This window comes from Puma concolor, chromosome C2 (genome assembly GCF_028749965.1).
Source record: "Puma concolor isolate L17-30 chromosome C2, mPumCon1.1.hap2, whole genome shotgun sequence".
Classification (NCBI taxonomy): Eukaryota; Metazoa; Chordata; class Mammalia; order Carnivora; family Felidae; genus Puma; species Puma concolor.
Genome location: NC_141675.1, coordinates 55,603,967 through 55,623,275, shown reverse-complemented (window position 1 = coordinate 55,623,275; position 19,309 = coordinate 55,603,967).

Here is a 19,309-nt window from a genome sequence, read left to right as displayed (position 1 = left end):
GATGAATGGATAAAGAAATTGTGGTTTATATACACAATGGAGTACTATGTGGCAATGAGAAAAAATGAAATATGGCCTTTTGTAGCAACGTGGATGGAACTGGAGAGTGTGATGCTAAGTGAAATAAGCCATACAGAGAAAGACAGATACCATATGGTTTCACTCTTATGTGGATCCTGAGAAACTTAAGAAAAACCCATGGGGGAGGGGAACAAAAAAAAAAAAAAAAAGAGGTTAGAGTGGGAGAGAGCCAAAGCATAAGAGACTGTTGAGAACTGAGAACAAACTAAGGGTTGATGGGGGGTGGGAGGGAGGAGAGGGTGGGTGATGGGTACTGAGGAGGGCACGTTTTGGGATGAGCACTGAGTGTTGTATGGAAACCAATTTGACAATAAATTTCATATATTAAAAAAAAAAAAAAAAAGAAAAGAAAAGCTGTGTACAAATATAAAATGCCACAGTCCTCTTTACATCACTTCTTGGTCAGACAACCACATCTGAGTGACTTGTGGTTGCTCCCAACAAAAATGCATTTAATTGAGGTTGCTTTCTTTTAATACCCAAAGTTCATGATTGGATCAGAACACAGGGATTTCTGAGAAAAGCAAATAGCATACAAATAAAGGAACACTAAGTTTAGAAATAATGAGTCACATTCTAATAGCAACGTGGTGGCATATGGGCCATTCCACAGCATATACACATTTCCTCTAAATCAGACTCCTAGATTTCCATAGGAAAGGGAAGTCTCTGTTTAAAATTTAGTCAAGATAGCAAGCAGCAATGAAAAGAATAATAGCCATTTGTATCGAGTATACCACCAGCCTCCTTTAGAGTGTTACTGTTTCTGCTCACAACAGCCTTGCAAAGCAGATAGCATTGTCTCCATTTCACAACTAAGAAAATCAAGGCTCAAGAATGGCAGTTACTTACAGTAAGACACATACCAAGAAGTCAAACCTATGTGTGTCTAATTCCATAGCTTCTTCACTCTATCCTGACAGATTATCAGATTATATATATGTGTGTGTGTGTGTGTGTAATTTTATATCATTATGTAACAGTCAGAATAGGAGTACTTAATATTTATTAGGTAAATATATTACCTCACTAAATATTTGTGTAAATCTCACATTTAACATGTATTATCTCACTAAATGCTTGAAACAGAGTAAGAGGTAGACATTACTAGCTTGATTTTACAAATGAAAACAACTGACCATGGGAACTAAAGGAACTTTCTGAAGATCACATATGTAGCCAGGATTTGTGCCCAGACAGCCTGGGAAAGGGCTCATGCATATTCCGGCCATTGCATTATCTTTTCTCAATGCCAGTTAAAGGGTGGCTTATCTCTGAGAAACCCAAAGTGCAAGGCATAATACAGTAGGATTAAAACTTTTATTTTGGAAAAGAGTAACAAGTTTTTCAAGTTTGCTAGGAAAGATCTGCAACCAGGTGCTAGTCCTAGACTATGAAACAATTGCGCATCTCCTACTTCTAACTCCTAAGAGTAGTGGGGGCTATCAGTATTTCTATAGTAGATGCAATGACAACAGAACTTTATAACTCTTTATCAACAAGTATTGTAAAAAGCTCACCAGGATTGACCATCTCTTGGCAAATTACATTTATCCAGTCTAATGGTTCACCCCAACACCTCCCAAACTTGTGTTCAGATTCTCAGAGTAATGGCTCACTGTGCAGTAATGGAAGATAGAAGGAAGAGTATGAGAAAGGGAAGAGAGACTGTGAGCTTAAGAAGAAACCCAAATGTTTCTGATACTCTCCTTCCTCTTTCTCCTCCTGGAGAATTATTGACCTAAGTCTTCTATTCCTATCACAGGGCTGCCAAATGTTAGCATGCAGCAGAACCACCCAGAGCAAGGGAAAGTTCTAACAAGTCCCCAGGTGAGGCTAATGCCACTGGGCCAAAGACCACACTCTGAGAACCACTGACCTATAATATTCATCGCTAACCACTGCCCTATAATATTCATTGCTATAGATCCTCTGTTTAAATATCTCCAACCACAATGGACACTGAAGTGAAATTAACACTGCCCACTCAGCAAAGCTTCAGGAAGTTAGAATTTTATTTACTTTTCAAAATGTTAAATTGAAAAGCATTTTGTAGTAACAAATTCTAAACACATATACTTCTGAAATAAAAACAACAGAAATTTCCATATTTCACCAAAAACTAAGAGGGCACACTTCTTCTTTTTTTGTTTTACAAACACCAAAAAGCCCAGCTCAAAACTGTTTACATATGAAACCTCTGCAGACACAGAAGCTAAGGTGCAGCTTCTGCATAAACATGGGCAGCCCGAGTCTCAGTTGAGCTCATTGAGCTTAACAAGTCTCTAGCTCCAGTTCACAGTCAGAAGCAGAGATCAATAAAGCTCCATAATGCTTGTCCGTTAGTCTCCAGACTTTCTTTGCACGAAATGATAAAAGATGAGCAAGGGTCAATAGTGCAATAGACATAGCCCATCCCTGTAGACTCATTAGAGCTCACTACAGTTACATTGAGTCAAATAGCACTTTTTAAGGGGGTTTCTGTGTTTTTCTGGGGTCACTTTGGAGAGATCCCCTCCCCTTGGTTTATCAATTCACCAAATCCTAGGTAGGAAAGGGACTTTAGAAATCTTTTGGCTTAGGGGGCGCCCAGGTAGCTCAGTGGAGCCTGGAGCCTGCTTCAGATTCTGTGTGTCTCTCTCTTGCTCTTTGCACTTCCCCCATTCACATGTGCACACGTGCTCGCTCTCTCTCTCTCTCTCAAAAATAAACACTAAAAAATTTTTTAAAATAAATAAATCTTGGGGCGCCTGGGTGGCGCAGTCGGTTAAGTGTCCGACTTCAGCCAGGTCACGATCTCGCGGTCCGTGAGTTCGAGCCCTGCGTCGGGCTCTGGGCTGATGGCTCAGAGCCTGGAGCCTGTTTCCGATTCTGTGTCTCCCTCTCTCTCTGCCCCTCCCCCGTTCATGCTCTGTCTCTCTCTGTCCCAAAAATAAAATAAACGTTGAAAAAATAAATAAATAAATAAAATAAAATAAATAAATCTTTTGGCTTAACTTCCCATCAGCCTATATTGCAAGAAACTTTCCTACAAGATTCTTAGGAGATGCAAATATGACAGTCTCCAAAAAGATGAAGACAGAGAGTGCCTGGGTGGCTCAGGCCATTGAGTGTCTGACTTCAGCTCAGGTCATAATCTCATGGTTTGTGAGTCTGAGCCCCACATTGGGCTCACTGCTATCAGTGCAGAGCCCTCTTTGGATCCTCTGTCCCCCTCTCTCTGCCCCTCGCCTCCTCTCCAAAACTTTTTTTTTTTTTTAAAGAGGAAGACCGAGATCTACACAAGTAACTTTCAGAGTAGCTTTACCTCATCCCTGACCTATTCACATGATATGATTGTTGTTTAAAATAAATCCTCCAAAACCAAAACCTCCAGACTGCTCAGCTAATTTACAATCACAACAATGAAAAGCTCCATGAAAGGAGGAAGTCACCTTGTGTTTGTCACCACTGTAGGCTAGAATGGGCACAGCTGGACCTGGGTGCTCAATCAGTGTTCATTGGATAAAGTAATGAATGAATGAATGAATGAAACCATCATAGGCACCCATAGCTGTAACAATACTTTGTAACTTTCCAGAATAACCCTAAATGACTTGTTCTATTGCTAAGGTTCCTACAAGACTGCAAAGACACAAGTTTTAGCTTCATAGAAGAAGGATCTGTGTTTTATATCTAAAATCCTAGTTAGTGGGGCGCTTGGGTGGCGCAGTCGGTTAAGCGTCCGACTTCAGCCAGGTCACGATCTCGCGGTCCGTGAGTTCGAGCCCCGCGTCAGGCTCTGGGCTGATGGCTCGGAGCCTGGAGCCTGTTTCCGATTCTGTGTCTCCCTCTCTCTCTGCCCCTCCCCCGTTCATGCTCTGTCTCTCTCTGTCCCAAAAATAAATAAAAACGTTGAAAAAAAAAATTTTAAATCCTAGTTAGTGATACCAAAGAGACATGTTAAAATAGAGGAAATTTAGTGTGTTAAGCCATAAATGCAGATATGAAACATTAAATTAAATATTAGTGTTGTGAAATTTAAAAAAATTTTAATTTTAGTTTGATCCTAGCAAGGCTTTCTGTATATATGAACATGAAACCTACTCAAAAAAGGAAATTAAAGCTTTTATTAACCCATTTAATCCTAAATCATAATTTTGCTACTTAAAAAAAAAATCTTTCATAAACTTCATATATTTTTTTTTTTAATTTTTTTTTCAACGGTTTTATTTATTTTTGGGACAGAGAGAGACAGAGCATGAACAGGGGAGGGGCAGAGAGAGAGGAAGACACAGAATCGGAAACAGGCTCCAGGCTCCGAGCCATCAGCCCAGAGCCTGACGCGGGGCTCGAACTCACGGACCGCGAGATCGTGACCTGGCTGAAGTCGGACGTTTAACCGACTGCGCCACCCAGGCGCCCCTAAACTTCATATTAAGGAAGTAAGAAAACTAATAACCAAGGAGTACCTGCTATGTGCAAGGCAATGGGAAACTCTTTTTTTTTTTTAATATGAAATGTATTGTCAAATTGGTTCCCATACAACACCCAGTGCTCATCCCAACAGGTGCCCTGCTCAATACCCATCACCCACCCTCCCCTCCCTCCCACCCCCCATGAACGCTCAGTTTGTTTTCAGTTTTCACAAATATCATCTTATTGGGGCACCTCGGTGGCTCAGCCTACTAAGCGTCCAACTTTGGTTCAGGTCATGATCTCACGGTTCATGAGTTCAAGCCCTGTGTCAGGCTCTGTGCTGATGGCTTGGAGCCTGGAGTGTGCTTCAGATTCTGTGTCTCCCTCTCTTTCTGCCCCTCCTCTCCTCCTCAAAAATGAATAAATTTAAAAAAATATTTTTTTAATATCATTTTATTCACCACATCAGTAGGTACTAACTTTCACATAGCCAGGTAATGTAGATATCTAGATATCCACTGAAACCAACAGTAAGCCAATCAGGCAACTTTTGTGTCAAATTTAAATTAAATGATCCAACAACTAAGTTGAAAAGTAAATTTCTAATGCCTTACCCATGCATTAAATGACTAACTAGACTTGGAGAGAAGAAACATTAGCTTTAGTAAACAAGAGTAGGGAAGGTATTTCCCGATTAAGTCAGGAATACTATTTGATATCACTGGAAAGGACAGGCATTTCAAGGGACATTGATTATTTCCTCATGAACAAAGAAATAAAGTCAGCCAAAAGGGCTCCAAGTGATATTTTTAAAAGGATACAGGGAGGGTAAAGATTATCATCCCGTCCTTCGTAAGAGGTATAGGAGGTCAAAAACCTCCCCTAAGCAAAGGAGGGCTCAAAAGTGGATTATTTACTAAGATGGTGAGAAAGCAGAGTGTCTTCTCAGAGCATTTGCAGTAAATATCCTCTCCTGTCTCTCATTCTCTATCTGTCAATCTCTCTAGCTGAGCCACTTTTCATTCTCTTGTCATTTGGGGGAAGAACCGTCTGTGTGTGTCTCTCCCCATCTTGGTGACACCCCATCCTCATCGTCTTCCCTCCGTCTCTCCCCTAGTGGCCGTGGTATAGAATTGAAGTCTTCAATTTTATAGCCCTTGATTGGAAATTTTTATAGTTCTCCCTTAAGAATGGCTCAGCTTTTTTTAAATGAGCTCCAGTCTTATTTAAAACTTCAAGGTTTATAATTACTAAAATTGTCTTGAAATCTGCTAAATCCAGAAAACCTTGTTCTACGCCTCCATGAAAGATAATTTTAAGATGAATTCAGGAAAAGCAGCATTTCTGCAGATCCGGAGAAGGAATACATACACACTGCAGGAGGGTATGTATCTACGAGTGCTCGACCTCTTATAAAGCCAACCATTGACTTAAAAACAAAAATAAAAGTCATCATAAAAAAAAATTCTAGTATAAAAGGCTTGAGGCAAATAAAATGTACTATCTCTGAGGTATATTGACTCAAACTATTACACTGTTTCCGTGTAAAGAATGAAAACCTGAAACAGAAAAAAAAATTATTTAAAAAAAAAAACCAGTTTATCTTAATATAAGACAATTTTCTCAAATAGAGGGAAATTCCTAGTGCTCATTTTGTTTCAGCTATTGATCTACCTCTTAATTGCTCCTTCCTTTGCTATTATTGATTTCAAAATCAGAAGGAGGGCTTAGCTTATATATTCATTTGTTTATCCCTCAAATGCCTGTGGGGAGAAAAGCTGCTGACAGAAGGGATAGTATCTCCCTGCCCAGCAGCTTCTGAACTTAAGAGACCCCGCCTCGGAGCCCAATGTCTCAAAAAGGAGGACACAAAGGTTGATGTATTGTTGACTGAAACTTGTCCAGCTTATAAAAAACAAAGAACAAAAATCTGTGCTCCAAGACTCCTTGCAGCTTCAGAGTTACTGTCAGGTCCTACCATGGGTCCAAATTCACAGCTCTGTTATTTCTTCCTCAAAAGCAGGTCTTTTGTTGTTGCTAAGTCCAATGAACCCAAGTCTGGCTCCCTTCTCCTGGGACTTGAAAGATCCTTAGTCCTTAGAAGGGCTTAAGTTTGAGTTCGTATTTTCCAAAGACCTGTCAAAGAGACTTCTGAGTAAGCCCTCCACAAAACTGTGTTGCATCTAAACAACGACCGCAGTAAAAATAACTTTACCCTTATAACCTGGAATTGATGGTGTATTACTCACACAACAGTTTGAGGAGAATGCCTAGGTAACCTCTTACTCAAAATTGTATCTCAACTTTCCTTAGCAATAACAGCAATATGAATCTTTTCTTTTTAAAAAACTATAAGCCTCCTTGAAATTAAGATGAAAAAATAAACTCTTGCAGTTTTTATTTAATATTCTCCTCACTTAAATTTGGATACTTACCATAGAAATATGTAGCTTCATGATGAAAGCTTCATCTTCATACTATTTGCCATGTCTAAGAATTTTCTTTTTTTTTAATTTTTTAATGTTTATTTATTTTTGAGAGAGAGAGAGAGAGAGGGAGAAACAGAATCCAAAGCAGGCTCCAGGCTCCCAGCTGTCATCACAGAGCCCTATGGGGGGGCTTGAACTCATGAACCTTGAGATCATTACGTGAGCTGAAGTTGGACGCTTAACTGACTGAGTCACCTAGGAGCCTCAGAAATTTTTTAATAGAAATGCGGGACTGCCCTATCTCCTCTAAATAAACTCTATTATCTATGCTAATAGAAGATGGGGATATTGCAAAATACGACTCCAGTAATTCAAATATTTTACTGTAAATATTCATGCTACCTCCCACCTGTTTTTTTTTAATTTTTTTTTAATGTTTATTTATTTTTGAGACAGAGAGAGACATAGCATGAACGGGGGAGGGCCAGAGAGAGGGAGACACAGAATCTGAAACAGGCTGCAGGCTCCGAGCGGTCAGCACAGAGCCCGACGTGGGGCTTGAACTCACGGAGTGCGAGATCATGACCTGAGCCGAAGTTGGCCGCTCAACCGACTGAGCCACCCAGGCGCCCCTACCTCCCACCTGTTTTTACCAGAGCTGATGGCAAATTAAAAACAAAAACACAATAAAACAAAACGACTTTTTAAAGACTACCTCTTCTTACTCACTAGCTAGGTCACTTCCCAACTAAGGAACTTGCTCTCTCATTCCAACCTCAAATTCAGAATTCAAGCTTGTGGCTCAGCAAAAGCACAAGTTTTAAAGACCTCTAAAATGATTTAAATATAGTGAAATTTAAAAAATGTTGCATCCACATGTTATGCCCAGGGTCTATTCTGTAGCCTTCATTAAAACGTTTACTTCTTTATTTCATTGGTTAGATTTTCAAACAATCAATAAGATAATAAATATGTGAGAAACAGCAGTTCAACTTACTTCTTTATCTGAAAATTCTTTTTCAGGGAAAAATCTGAAAATCTACTTACATTTTTCTACAGAGAAGAAATATCACAGGTTTTAATGTGGCTTCCTTGGGGAATACTTCCTGAGGTATTACTTCCTTGGGGAACTATTCCTTTGGGAATACTTCCTGAGGTCATTTCTTTTTGAACCACTTACAATTGAAAATTTCTTCATCTTGGGTCCAGGCAGCCATCATCGTTCATCAAGTTTAAAATTTTTTTTTCAACGTTTTTTATTTATTTTTGGAACAGAGAGAGACAAAGCATGAACGGGGGAGGGGCAGAGAGAGAGGGAGACACAGAATCGGAAACAGGCTCCAGGCTCCGAGCCATCAGCCCAGAGCCCGACGCGGGGCTCGAACTCACGGACCGCGAGATCGTGACCTGGCTGAAGTCGGACGCTTAACCGACTGTGCCACCCAGGCGCCCCAATCAAGTTTAGACCTGAAAGGCATCAGTCAATGATGGCAGTTCCTCCCTATGCCACAATGTCTGATATCCTTGATGACAGGCATTTCTCTTAATTCACCTCCTGTTTCCAGCGTCGGAAACTCTAAGTGTAATGAGAATTGTGTAATTAGTAATATCTAGCCAGGTCTAACACTTTACTTTTTGTCCATTTGGTTGCCTCGCCTTGACAACGTCTTCCTGGTCTATAAATGCTAGATACCCTGCTCTCCTTTCAGTCACTGTAATTTATTTTTATCCTTTTGTTATTATTTTACTTTTGTTTCAAGTTCTTATTTAAAGTCTATTTAGTTAACATATAGTGTAAAGTTAGTTTCTGAAGTAGAATTCAGTGATTCATCACTTACATAACACTCAGCACTCATCACAAGTGCCCTCCTTAATATACCCATCACTCATTTAGTCATAATAATTTAATACCTGTTTTATCTCATGCACTTCTCTATTGGATGCTCAACCAAACGCTTAACTGGATGCACAAGTCTAATGAAGAGACACAACATTCTAGGAGATGTTAACTGGTAATAGAGATCCCTCCACTCTGAAACACAAGTAGAAAAGAGCGTCTAGAAGGTTTGCTGTATGTTTAACTCCATCTCTGGTAGTCAGACTTTAATTAAGTCAAGAGACTTATATCTTCACATCAATGAGTCACTGAAATGTGACGTGGTGATAACTGTAAGCCTTTTCTCCACTTTGCTAATTGAAAAGCTCAAAAAAGAAATACGTCTTATGAATGCAACCCTTCTTTTAGCCCTAAAGGATCCGGATGATATGACAATATACATTTTTTATGTAATTCAGTAAAAGTCACATACTGCCATCCTCTTTTTCCCCCTGATCTTTTCCATGTGCTTCCTGGTTTAAAAGCTTTCAAGGATACCTGGGTGGCTCATTTGGTTAAGTATCGGGCTTCGGCTCAGGTCACGATCTCGTGGTTCGTGAGTTTGAGCCTCGCGTCAGGCTCTGTGCTGACAGCTCAGAGCCTGGAGCCTGCTTTGGATTCTGTGTCTTTCTCTCTGCCCCTCCCCTGCTTGTGCTCTGACTCTATCGCTCTCAAAAATAAGTAAACATTAAAAAAAATTGTTTTATTAAAAAAATAAAAACTTACAGTATTAATACAATAGTGGGGGGAAATGTTGAATGTTGCTCTAATTTTATATTTGACATGGTCCAAGTATGTTTGGCCATGCCAATTAATCTTCTTGGCCTTCATATATTATCTATTATTTAACTTTCTTATTAAATAGGGTTAATACATATTCTTTTTTTAAATGAGATGCTATAATAAAAAAGAACCAATATTCATAAAGTTTCTAAAAATATAAAATATATTTTCTCAATTCACTTCAATAAGCACAGGGATTGCCAACCACAATTCAAGACACTAAGCCAGGAAGGAGGGATACAGAGCAGAGTTGACCAAGACATAGTTCCCAAACATTGCTAAATATCATTCATACTTGGGGTTTAATATCAAGAGTTTAACAACAACAACAAAGGTACAATACTCGTACACTGAAAACTACAAAACACTGTTGAAAAAAATTAACTAAGATCTAAATAAATGGAAAGACATCCCATGGTCATGGATCAGAAGACTTAATATTGTTAGGATGGCATAATCTCCAAACTGATCTACAGATTCAATCTGTAGAAAGGGATAGAAATCCCTATCAAAATTGCAGTTGTTGTTTTCCAGATGTTGGCAAGCTGATTCTAAAATTCATATGAAAGGGGAACCTGGGTGGCTCAGTCAGTTGAGCATCCAACTCTTGATTTCAGCTCAGGTCAGGATCCCAGAGTTATGGGATTGAGCTCCATGGTCAATCCACTACACTCTGGGCATGGAGCCTGCTTGGGGTTCTCTCTCTCTCTCTCTCTCTCTCTCTACCCCATCTCTCTTTCTCTCTCTCTCCTCTGCCCCTCTCCCACTCACATGCTCTCTCTCTCTCTAAAAAAATAAAAATTAAAAAATTAAATTACATGAATATAAAAATGCGAGGGATCCAGAATAGTCAAAACAATCTTAAAAGAGAAGAACAAAATTGGAAAAACATTTCAAATTTTCAAAACTTAGTACAGTAAAGCTATAGTAATCAAAAGAGTATGGTATGGCATAAGGCTCAATATATTGATTAATGAAATAGAATTGAGTGTCTAGAAATAATCCCTTACATTTATGGTTGTCAACTTGGGCTGCTATAACAAAATATCATAAACTAGATGGCATATAATTGACAGCAATTTATTTCTCACAATTCCAATGGCTGTAAGTCCAAGATCAGGGTGCCAGTATGGTGGGGTTTTAGTAAGAGTCCTCTTTCAGGTTATAGACTGATGACTTTTTGTGTTCTCAAAGGGTGGAAAGAGAGATACCTAGCTCTCTGGCCTCTGCTTACAAAAGAACTAATCCTATCCATGGAAGCTCCACCCTCTTGACCCAATTACTTTCCAAAGACCTCAACTCCAAATACCACTATTTTAGGGATTAGATTTCAACATATGAATTTGGTGGGGATGGGGGGGACACAAATATTAAGTCCATAACAACGGTCAATTGATTTTGACAAGAGTGCTATGAAAATTCAATGGGCAAAAAATACTCTATTCAACAAATGGTGCTGGACCAGCTTGATATCCATATGCAAATGAAAGAATGTGGATACCTACTTCACACCACACACAAAAATTAACATAAAACAGATCATACACCTAAATGTAAAATCTAAAACTCCTAGAAGAAAATATGAATAAATCTGCATGACCTTGGATTAGCAATGGTTTCTTACTTACACACCAAAAGCACAAGAGATCAAAGAAAAAAAATAAATGAGACTTCATAAAAATTTGTTTAAAAATGTTATGCTTCAGGGGCACCTGGGTGGTTCGGTCGGTTAAGTGTCCAACTCTTGATTTTGGCTCAGGTCATGATCTCATGATTTGTGGGACGGAGCCCTGCATCAGGCTCTGTGCTGACACCACAGAGCCTGCTTAAGATTCTCTCTCTCCCTGTCTCTCTGCACCTCCTCCCCTCATGCTCTCTGTCTGTCTCTCTCAAAATAAATAAATAAATATTTAAAAAACACAAACTTTTGTGCTTCAAAGAACACCATCAAGAAAGTGAAAAAACAACCCATAGGATGGGAGAAAATGTTTGCAAATCATGTATCTGATAAGGGACTTGTGTACAGAATACATAAAGAGTTCTTACAACTCAACAATACAAATACCTAATTAAAAAAAAATTAAAAATGGGCAAAGAAATTGAATAGACATTTCTCCAAAGATGTACAAATAACCAGTAAGTACATGAAAAGATGTGCAACATCATGATCCATTAAAGAAATGCAAATCAAAACCAAAATGAGATACCACTTGACACCTCCCAGAATGGCTAAAATCACAAAGACAAACAATAACAAGTATTGGCCAGGATGTGAAGAAATTGGAACCCTCATATATTCCTGGTCAGAATGCAAAATGGTGCAACTACCTCAGAAATCACTTTGTGATTCTGGCAGTACCGTGATGGAGGCAGTACCTCAAAAGTTAAACACAGAATTGGTATATGACCCAGCCATTCCACTCTAGGTATGTACCCAAGAGAAATGAAAACACATGTTGATACAAAGAATGTACACAAATGTTTATAGCAGCATTATACATAAAAATTCAAAAGGGGAAGCAACTGAAATGCCCATCAAATGATGAACGAATAAAATGTGGTATGGCCACACAATAGAATATTATTCAACAATAAAAATGAATGGATAACTGACACATACTACAACATGAATGAACATTGAAAAAGCTATGCTAAACTGAGGGTTGATGGGGGGTGGGAGGGAGGGGAGGGTGGGTGATGGGTATTGAGGAGGGCACCTTTTGGGATGAGCACTGGGTGTTGTATGGAAACCAATTTGACAATAAATTTCATATATTGAAAATAATTAATTAAAAAATTTAAAAAAAAGAAAAAGCTATGCTAAATAAAAGAAACCAATCATAAAAGACCACATATTGTATGATTTCATTTATATGAAATTTCCAGAATAGGCAAATCCATAGAGATAGAGTGCTGGTTAGTGGTTGGCTAGGGAGGAGGTGGGTGTGAGAGAATAGAAAGTGACTGCTAGGGGCGCCTGGATGGCTCAGTTAAGCCACCGACATTGGCTCAGGTCATGATCTCACAGTTGGTGGGTTCAAGGCCTACGTCAGGCTCTGTGCTGACCGCTTGGAGCTTGGAGCCTGCTTTGGTTTCTGTGTCTCCCTCTCTCTCTGCCCCTCCCCTGCTCATTCTCTCTCTCTCTCTCTCTCTCAAAAAATAAAATGAACTTTTAAAAAAGTGCTAATGAATATGAGATTTATTTTTGGGGTCATGAAAATATTCCAGAATTAGATAGCGATGATGGTTGCACAACTCTGTGAACATACTAAAAACCACTGACGTGTACCTTATAAATGAGTGAGTTGTACGGTATGTGAATTATATCCAATAATGCTGTTTTTTAAAAATAAAAGAAGAGTAGGACAGCCATTTAAAAAATAAAATGATGGACATCAATATAAACTTTTGGTTCCTATTTATGGTAAGATTCTGTTTTAATTTACACAGCCAATAGCATGTTGTGACCTGCCTGATTTTAAAAAGTCTAGTCTTGCTGGGAAGAATTTCTTAGGTGATTATTACATGGTTTGTGAGATGCTTCACCAAATTCCCCCAATGCCTCCCATAAAGCTGTCATATAAATTTAAAATACAGGTCACTAGGTCACTAGACCAAATACTGAAGAGTGGGACAAACTGCCCACAAAAGGACCTTGGCTTCATTTTCAGTTGCCATTATGTTTGCATGAGCTTCTTTGCCTATTGTTGTTTACTCTTGACACCTGAATTTTCTTATTGCCTTAGTTTCTTGTTTCTTATTTTCACTCTGGGTTTGTTCTTTTTATACCTAACAGCAACCCTGACCCCAAAATTAAATTTGATGGTAACTAAAATAATATCTTTACAATGAATGCCAAATTCGCCACAGAAAAATCTCACAACCCTAGAGCAGCTATGAATTTTCATAGTACATAAAAGTCAGAGAAAGATGTTTTGTTGAAGAAGGGTGACAATTCACTCAGTGGGGAATGGGGCAGTGATGGGGTTGGAGCTCTCCTTTTCTCATTACACAGCTATTAATTACAGCTGAAGAGTCTTACTCCAACTAATTAAGGATAAGTCTGAGAAAATTGATGTTAAATCAAAAGCCTCAAAAAAAAAAAAAAAAAAAAAAGAAGGCAATGAATCTCTTAGCAAAAGACAGGCAAAGTAAGTTTGTTCTGGGCAGAGTTGCAGTTACACGTCAAAACCCAAAGTAAAATAGTTGGATCATTCAAACATTTTGGCCACTGTGCTGATTAATGGTCAACTTGACTGGGCCATGGGGTGCCCAGAAGTTTATGCAAACATTATTATGAATGTGTCTGTGAGAGTGTTTCCATAGGAAATTATCATTAGAATCTGTAGACTGAATAAACATGATTGCCCTCCCCAATGTGAGTGGGCCTCATGAAATCAGTTGAATACCCACATAGAACAAAAAGGTGAGGTAACTCCTCCCGTCTGACTGCTTGAGCAGGATGTTGGTCTTTTCCTGCCTTAGATTCAAATCAAGAGGTCAACTCTTCTTGAGTCTGGAGACTGTCAGCTTTTGGACTGGAATTTGCATCATTTGCTCTCCTGGGTCTCCAGATTTCCAACTTCAGAGCTTGAGACTTGTCAACCTCCATATGAAAGTAAGCCAAATCCTTATAAACTTTCTCCCTCTCTCCTCCTCTCCCACCCCCACTCTCTCTCTCTTCTGTTCTCACTCTCTCTATAATTGGTTGTGTTTCCCTAGAGAACCCTAACACAGTCACTTTAGACCAATATGTATTTCAGACATTGAGAGTTCCATCATTACTATCCTTAACTGATGAATCAATCTCTCTCATAAAACAGGAAATTGTTCTCTTTAAGTTAATTTCTACTTTTGAAATCTGAATTATTTAATTTTTTTTAAATTAACTACTGTTTTACTAAAGGTCTTTTAAACAGATGAGGAAGTGAAGTGCTCTGTGTTTGAATATATGATACTGAATTAAAATACGTCTTATGTTGGTCTGTTACATTAAGGTAAGCAATGGGTTTCCCTGAAAAAGTGGTTCATAGAAAACACAGTTGAGTAAGTCATAGTTGGCACAAAAGGAGAGGAAGGGAAGAAGATAGGGAGGTAGGAGAGAAAAGGAGGGATGGAGGGAAGGAGAGAAGAAGGAGAAACCAATCATATTCCTAAAAGACTAGGTTCAAGCTGTATGTGTTATAAAAGAAAAGATTTTAATAAGTAAAATAGATGTATTAAGCATTTTCTAAGGTCCAGATACTTAGCTAACTGCTTTATATATGTATTATAATCTCATTAAGCTCTCAAAATAATGGTAGGGAACACTTATGAGACATTTACTCGGGGCCAGGCACAATTTTGAGTGCTTTCTGAGTATTAACTTAAGTAATTTAATATGTTTATTATCCTTTATGGCAGATGAGGAAATTGAGGCTTTGAGGGTTAAGTAAGCTGTTCTCATTCACAAGTTACGTGGTCATGTTGGGATTTAAATATGGGAGGTCTGGCTCCAATATCTGTTCTCCTAACCAGCACAACATGGCCACCTTCTCCGAGAAAAGTGATATATACAAAGTCATGGGAAGATTGTTTACACTGAGCCAACAGAGTATAGGGCAAAAGACAGGTTTTGAAATCCAGCTCTTAAAGTTCTGTCACTTCAGAAGAGGCACAACCTCTCTGATTCTTGCTTTACCATCTATGAAAAGGAACTAAAACCTCCTATCCTGCAGACTTGTGGCAAGACAAAGATGATTTATGGAAACCTTGGTAATCATAGTTCAATAAATTATAGTCATTATCATCATTATTATTATCTTTATCATTATTATTATTCTTTTGAAGCTTGACAGAGAGCTCAAAGACCCAAGCCATACGACTTTCCTGGTTGGTTGGTTGTTGGTTGGTTGGTTTTCAACCTAAAAGTTCTAATTAATGAAGAAAATAAAATTCTATGTAGATAGAGGGAAACACAAGAATTGATAGTAATGGAGGATAGCAGGTACATCTTTATAATCACATAACCAGGACGGGGAAAAATGTTTTCATTTAACAGAAAAACAGAATTACCCACTTGTTCCGAGAACACAAGGATAACTATACAATCACTAATGACGTTCCTTATACTAAGCAGATGGAAACTGAGATTGTTCCTTTAATTGATTAATATATTCCAGTAATTTATCCACGCACCTGGGTTTAACCATGATATGGTTCTGGAAACAGTAGCTGGCCTAGCCAAAAGTGCAGAGTCGGTACAAGGCTAGTTGGTGACTCTATGCAAGCTTCACAAACCTTTAGAATTCTACTAAGTGTTCCAAAGAGTTCTACTCTGGGACAGTAAGAGCATTTTATGTCATCATAAAAATAAGTGATGCTAATCTAACACTGTTTTTAAAAAAATAAGGGTTAACCTGCACACTGTGAAAGCAAACCAGAAAGAAGTCAATAAAATTTGTCTCAAATTTCTGTTTTTGCATTTATTTATTTATTTATTTATTCTTATTTATTTTTGAGACACAGAAAGAAAGAGTGCACGCAGGGGAGGGACAGAGAGACAGGAGACAGAATCCCAGCGCAGGGCCCTATGTGGGGCTCAATCTCACAACCATGAGATTATGACCTGAACCAAAAATCAAGAGTCAGACACTTAAGTGACTGAGCCACCCATGTGCACCCATTTTTTGCTTTTAAATACCCACATCTGTTACTGGGTTTCCTGCTTATTCTCCTCCTGATAATAAGATGAATATAAGAGAATAGGGGTTAATAGTTAAAGGGAGATGTTGCTGATGTAGTTGGCTGGAACTTTATTTTTTTGTCTTAATTTCATTGGCTTTCCGTTGTCCTCTTTGCCTTGTCCACATGGTTGTAGATACACATTGGATAGTGTTATGTAAAGACAGTGTTTGAAACTGCTTTAGAATAGATCCTGTAGGAAATCTTTTGTTAAGCTGCTCTTACAGCAGCTCTGGGGGTTTATGTATTGTTCTTCTGGGGTCTCTTTATTGCTAAGAAGTATCCTTTTAAGAAGAAGCCTATTATGATACATTTCATATGTTTATGACAATTAATGGGACAGCCACATTCATTCCTTAATGAAATACTCCTTTTCCAGTTTTTAGAACAAACTACTGACTCTCATTATTAACATGACTTTTATTCTAATATTAAAATTGAGAATGTTTAAGGGTTAGGATCTTCTGACAATGAAAGACTTCAGCTTAAGCATATACATATCTGTAAACTTGGAATCAGTAAGCTGGAGCAGCGTCGCTCATGCTGCTAGAACATAGCTCCACAGGTACTCAGAAAATGCATTAAATTAAGAAGAAAGTAAAGGAAGGAAGGAGGGGAGGGAGGAAAGGCAGGCATGGAGGCAATCCTGCTTTTGACATGCACCTTATAAGAGAGCAGCTCGTTTAGTTTTTAATTCAGAGGGCTCTTTCTAAAGTATTCCAAAGGTTCTCAGTCATGATGCTTGGATTTCTGAATGCTAAAGAGTCATGAAGGAGGTGGCTGAGTCACTGAAAGGAAGGGAAGGAACATACAGTCCCACTAACAAAATAGGAGAAATGTCATAGCACATAAGAGAAGTTCTGAAAGATGAGTATTTAGAGAAGGCAGAATGGAGGAAGGAAGCCAAGAGGAGAAGGGGGGGAGGGAGAGATGGAGAACTATATGAGTACTTTGTAAATGGTGGTTCATTTTATTCTTCAGAAGAACCCTATGAAGCTAGTACTATTCCCACGTCACAGATGAGAAAACTAAAATATAGAGATACTAGATCATTTGTCTCAGAATATAGTCTGTTGGTAGAAAAGCTGGGATTTGAACCCAGGAGCATTTGGTCCCAAAGTCCATAACCCTTTCCACCATGCCACGGTGGTTAAGTTTGGAAGCCTGAGAAAACTCACGTTTCAAACTGTTAATCTTGCTCCCCCAGAAGTAAGACTATCCTCAGCAGATGCACACCAGATCTCGCACCTGACAGCTGTCTGTTTTAAGTAAAATCTCACATCAGGTCCTCTCTCCTCCCTGGTATGCTGAACTCCAGATATATTCCTAACAACCTTTCTGGATCAATCAGTACAGCTTTTACCAAGTGATCCCATTCCCTTCCTTGTAATATTTGTCCCCAAACCTCCCAGGTTACCAAAGGGAATATACTCTTTTATTACTTTTAACTTTTATTGCCTCTAAAAGATTTCTACCTCAGCAAACATGGGCTCTTCAGTTATGCAACAGTTGCTTTATGATAATGATGACAAAAGGCCTGGTTCAAAATGTTCAGTTGATACAATTATCATTACTTCAGATTCTTCTACTATTATATTCTAACAATTCTTTCTGGTTCTTTAAATTTTATTCCCCTTTCCGTAAGCTGTGGGGTGTCTTAACCATTTCTTATCTCACAATTTGTATTATCAGCATCAAGGGAGAATCCTCTTCGTGGGGAAAGCACATCATTTGAGAATTTTTTTTTAATATCCTCCTTATCTGTGGCTATATTTCATCTTCCCTTCCTAATGTTACTTGTGTCTTTGTTTCTTGATTTTCTCAGTGAATAAGTTTTTCTTTTATTGATCAATTCTCCTGGATTTTTACTTTTCTATTTCATTAATTTCTGCTCTAATCTTTACTAGTTAACATAATTCTTTTGTAACTTTTTCCTAAGTTTCTTGGTTTGTACATTGTTTTGCAAAAAATACACTTAAGGTTCATGATTTCTGCTTATCTATACTCTCATGACTTTGTTACGTATGATTTTTTTTTCTTCTGTTTTTAAAGATTTTGTGGGAGCCTGATGGCTTAGTCGGTTAAGCGTCCTACTCTTGATTTCAGCTCAGGACATAATCTCACAATTCGTGGGATTGAGCCCCAGGTGAGCTGTGCACCAACAGCACGGAGCCTGCTTGTAATTCTCTCTCTCTTTCTCTCTCTGCCCCTCCCCTGCTTGGGCATGTGCAGCTCTCTCTCTCTCTCTCTCTCAAAATAAATAAACTTTAAAAAAAGATTTTGTAATCTCATTTGTTCTTCTCTTTAATCTATATTTAAAGTATTTTTAAATGTCTAGTTGTATATCAACGAGGGGGAATTTTTCTTGTTAATTTTATCCTCATTGTGCTTTGATAGATGATGTGATCTGTATGATTTCTGCCTTTTAAAATGTGTTGATTTTGAGAGCACCTGGGTGGCTCAGACGGTGAAGCCTGTGACTTTGACTTGGGTCATGAGCTCACAGTTTGTGGATTTGAACCCTGCATCTGGCTCTGTGCTGACAGCTCAGAGCCTGGAACCTGCTTTGAGTCTGTGGCTCCCTCTCTCTCTGCCCCTTCCCTGCTCCTGCTGTCTCTCTCTCTCTCTCAAAAATAAATATTAAATAATATAAAATGTATTGATTTTTCTTTTTTTATTTTTTTAATGTTTATTTATTTTTGAGACACAGAGCATGAGCAGGGAAGGGGCAGAGAGAGAGGGAGACACAGGATGTGAAGCAGGCTCCAAGCTCTGAGCTGTCAGCACAGAGCCGGACGCTGGGCTTGAACTCACGGACTGTGAGATCATGACCTGAGCCGAAGTCGGACGCTTAACTGACTGAGCCACCCAGGCGCCCCTAAAATGTATTGATTTTTATTTCCCAACCTAAAGTTTTGAGAATGTTCTATGTTTAGATAGAAAAAAAATATCTTTTTTCCACTTGAAAGTGAAAAGATACACATAAAGGTTTATCTGGGTGTGGTTATATTACACACAT